General features: G+C 39.1%; 1 protein-coding gene across 1 annotated transcript in view; it reads left to right on the top strand.

Annotated features, from left to right (window-relative positions):
- Positions 1-4,988, top strand: part of LOC111874437 (KH domain-containing, RNA-binding, signal transduction-associated protein 2) — a 405,584-nt gene that overhangs the window by 361,499 nt on the left and 39,097 nt on the right. The gene's annotated exons all lie outside the window — the stretch shown is intronic.

Raw genomic sequence — 4,988 nt, 5'->3', positions numbered from 1 at the left:
TATAAGGATAACAAATTAATAGATGAGCAGAAACAGGCAAAAGAGATCAATAACCAGAACAGCATGTTTGACCTCATTACTACTTGTATAAACACACCCCCGACCACGTCATAACACACAAGGCTTTAAATAACACTGACGTAGAACTCCCACTGCAGTACACAACACACAGCACATAGGAAACATCTAACCATAAGGTAAGCAAGGATCAAATACAACACTAAAATAATAAATTAAATATATAATAATATATAAAACCTAATGTAATACAATATCTTTGCAGCCATACATCCTCAAGCTGACATCTCCCATCTTCGGGACGAATTAACAAGGAGGAGCTTAACATTTTACTTCAAATGTTTTAAATTTTAAATATTTTAACATTGGCGTTTTAACTTGAGGGCAGTTTCGGATGAATGTGAGAATTGAACGTGCATTCAACAATTCTAACAAGTGTTGTGCTTTTACACGTCGACGTATTGTAGCAGCGTTCACGCAGCAAACATAACTGTGTACATCTTAAACAACGGCAGTGTTTTCATGTTTGTACTATGTGCCTCTGATGATGGTTTTATTAAACCGAAACATGTAAGGCAGAAGTGATAAAGAAGTGACCTATAAATTGTTACACTCGACGGACTTTTTATTGACTTTGTTTTCATCACCATATTTATGAACGCCGAACTTTTAACTTATCTTGAGCCAGATTAATGTGCACCTTACTTTCATATATATTTTTAAAAATGTAATTTAATATTATCTTCCAGTCTACCCGTATGTCTCCTAACTTCTCCCTTATCGTGAGGTTTTCCGACCAAAATTGTATACGTGTTTCTCATTTGCATTATGCATGCTGCATCAGTCTCATCTTCCTTGATTTAATTACGCGAACATATGCAATGAGACTACTCGTTAAAACAAAGCATTAATCTATTTCTACAATGGAAAAAAAGGAAAAATAATATATGCTAAATAATGTGATATAACTAAGCATGTCTGACCTCACCAAAATTAAGACCATAGACGGGCTCAACTCAGAATTTCAGAGAGAAATACTGCTACAGCAGTCATTAAGGAAACTTCTGTATTCTGGAATATAATATTGTATAATATTGTGTAGTTCACTAAGTGAACGGAAGTTACGGAGGAAACATCTTGCCTTCATCTTGAAGGTTGAAGATAAATCCAAGCAAGATACCAGGCTATCATGAAGAAGACAGCAAAACTAAGGAATCGGAGAAACATGTCGCTTCCATATTTGGACTGACAATTAATGGAAGAAAGAATCCACCTTGAAGATGACACCAAGTTTCGCTTGTTGCTTATTTGACTTACTCTTCAACCCTGAAAATGAACGTGACTTATTCGTCCGAAACGTCGTCTGACTATAAACGGACTAGATTACGCTACATTGTAGAAGACAGAACTCTTCAGAAATATAGCCTTCCGTACTTACTGTGGGAACTCCATTCCCGTGTAAACAAGATGCCTACATCGCAACAAGTTTGTCTGCAATTTTACTTCTCAACTGCGTGGGGACTTATATCACTTTTGCAATAATAATTACGAGCTTCTAACTTAAAAATTATGAATTTATGGGTCCCTATAATCACTGTTGAGCGTCTGTGATATTACAGTCTGATGTAATATCACCCAGAGTAGTCGCCTGTAATAATATCAGTCACGCGACTGGCGGGTTTCATCACCTGTTACTCGTGTGACGTGATTAAGAAATTCGTGCCCATCTTTGTGGTACCGCACTAAAAATTCAAATCCGAAGCCATTCCTTGTGTCTTGCGCGCACCTGTGAGCAATTTCGGAACACATCTTGCGTAAAACTTGTGACAGCCTAGCCTAACTGTGACGATCTCGTAAAGAAGAGTGCGTGAAGTTTGTAGAAATTCACACCAAAGTTCTGAAAATATGAAACGTCGTCTTTCACAAATGTTGTGGTCAGCACTTTGAAGAAAATCATCGCTCACTACAGATGGCCGGCCGATCACTTTGCTCTTCATCGTGAACATTTGTTCACCTATCTTTGAATATTCTACACCACTGTCTTAGAGTTCTTTCACTCATGACATTTTGGCTGTAAACCGCTCATAATTCATGATTTTAACGTGAAGAAAGTGAATAAGAACCCGAATTGCGCATCTGGTGGGATTATTACTGGCAGGACATCATAACTCACTCTGTAGAGACAAGAACAAACACTATGTGACCAGTTATGTAATGGGTTACAAGGCAATGAGTAATGTGATGCCATCACGCCCCATTCCTACATTAGTTGCCTAAAATAAACGGAGGTTATTTTCCGAATAGTCATCGTATATATCAGACTTGGAGGGCGCGCCATAGCTCAGGCGATTAGGCGCTGGCTTCCCACCGCAGCGGCCCGGGTTCGATCCCGGGTCTGGTAAATTGGGATTTGTGGTGGTCAAAGTGGCGCTGAGGCAGGTTTGCTCCGAGTACTTCGGTTTCCCCTGCCAATCTTCATTCCACCAAATTTTCCATCATCATAATCACCCGGGGCAGATGCAATAGGCCAATCAGTGGCCGCCGTGCCGGGTGGACCCAGTTGGACTCCACCCCCACTAAGCGAATTATATATCAGATTTAGCCAAGACTTATAAACTGTACCTTCCGTGGTGCTCCATTAAGAACGCAATTGTGGCAACTAGTTCTATTGCACAAGCGAGCATACTGCTGACGTTTGTTGTGTAACCACAGAATACTGCTCCTCTGTCCCGAGACTGACATGGTAGTTAATACATTTGCGTGATATTTCTCACCAAAAATTGTTTAATTTAATCCATTTTTGATGGTTTCATCAGCACCTCACAAAATTAAAAAAAAATACAGACTCTAGTATCTTCCTTGTTTGTACTGTGTTTACATTTCTGAGAGCGCTGATAATCAGTATATTTTGGGCCCGATTTCATAAAAGCTACCCGAAATTACAGAATATGCAATATTTACTGTGTTTTTTCGAACTGTTACCAAATTTACCAGACAGATATTTCAAGACAGGTTTTCAAATCTCGTAAATATTTTTCGAAAAATTGACCATTCTATACACTGGTGTGAATTAATGAGAACTGCTGGAATTTGAAAACAGTTTGGTCTACACGGATAGTCAAATAATTTACAGATCGACGGAAAATGTAGCACGCATGAGGTATATGAGAAATACGTAAGAAATGTACACACTTTTATGGAAATTGTATTGAATTTTCGGATTGTTGTAGACGGGGAATTATTTCCCGTGCTGAGCTATTGTTAGGAATTTCTGGATTAGTAAGTTCTATGGAAATTTTGAATAATGTTGGCTTAAGCTCCTTTATTACGGTCTGGTTAATGAAGATCTGGAACTACTGCAAAAGCTACAGCATACGAAATCTGCAAGCGATTATGATGGGAAAAATTACCGTCACTTGCCGGTCCTTTGTGTAAGTCAAGTGCATTTTTTCTCGCGCTGTGATAACTATTGAAACACTTACCGATCCATTGGTCTGTAACTTATTCGCTACTCACGATGCGATGGTTTTCAGCCTCTAGAATGCAAGAGAAAACAGTTTACAGAAGGATTATTACTGTTACCACTTCTAGTTTTTGGCGATTCGGTGGAAAGAATACATGAAGGAAAGCACTTGGTGAGGTACGCGATGAAGTAATCAAGAGATACCACCAAATGTTTTCACGAAAAATGTGAAGCAGTGAATGTTATCAGATTTTAGAGATAGTGTTAATCACAGTGGCCGCACGGTCTACAGCATGAACTGTCTTCGCTCGCCCGAACGTTGGTATCGTGGGTTCGAATCCCACTCAAGGCATACATGTCTGTGTGTGCATTTATTTTGTGTTTGTGTTGTCCTGTGTATCTAGCGGCCTTGAGACAAGGCTGATTCCCCTCCAAGGAGCACTACCTACTGTCTAAAGTTAAGAAATTGAAGTGAAAAAATTGTTTCACTGATGCCTGGGAGTTGAATAATTTTTGGCTATACAACCAATAATAAAATAAAATTAGTTGATTTTCAACTAAGTAAAAACTCATAATTTGTTCGTTATATAACTCAGCAAGGGACAAAAATGTTGCTGGTTAGAAAATTGATAACAATATTGAAAAACCTGTGGTTATATACCTGATCATAAAATTGTAAATTTGATGGTTATATAAGAGATTACTGATCATCAAATCGAGAAGTTTTTTGGTTTTACCTATGATAAAGAAATTCAACAGTTGCAGGTTATGCAAGCGATAAAGAAATTTAATCTGTTGTGGATTATGCAACTTATGCAGGAGCCGGGATAGCTCAGTCGGAATAGCCACTGGCTACGGACAGCACGACAGTGGGATCAGAATTCGAGTCCCAGTAGGGTCAAGAATTTTCTCATCTCCACGCGGTTCAGACCGGCACTGGGGCCCAACCAGCCTCCTATAGAATGGGCACCGGGGGCTCTTTCTCCTTTGGTAAAGCGGCAGGAGCGTGAAGCTGAACAGTCACCTCCAACTAGTGCCGACGTCAATAAAATGTGGATCTATACATCCACTTCTTTATCGCCCTCATTGGGCAGAGCTTAATTGGTTAAGCACAAGGACTACTTTACCTTTACCTTATGTAACGGATGCAGAAATCTGCAAAGTTCCTAGCTATATAACTAGTGGGGACATTTCTCACAAGCTACATAAGTAAGTTCTTACACCCATCAGAAGAAACGGGTTCGAGGAAACATGTGACAATGGAATTTATAGGAAACTACGTGAGAACGCCACTGTTTTAAAAGTATTAAGAACAAGAAATTATCATAAAGGGCACCGAAGGATTGTAATTTTATTGGTTATTGTGTTATGGAAAGCCCGGTTTCAAAAGTAACTTACATAGCGTGTGGGTGAGTGGGGAATTTACTCATGAACGAATATGACAGTAAATTTGGGAAGAAAATATCCATAGACTAGTATCAGATACAGAGGTGGAAACTTGCTGGAA

The sequence above is a fragment of the Cryptotermes secundus genome, unplaced genomic scaffold (genome assembly GCF_002891405.2).
Source record: "Cryptotermes secundus unplaced genomic scaffold, Csec_1.0 scaffold328, whole genome shotgun sequence".
Lineage (NCBI taxonomy): Eukaryota > Metazoa > Arthropoda > Insecta > Blattodea > Kalotermitidae > Cryptotermes > Cryptotermes secundus.
Note: the sequence above shows the minus strand (reverse complement) of the source record. Positions and strands in the feature narration are given on the sequence as shown.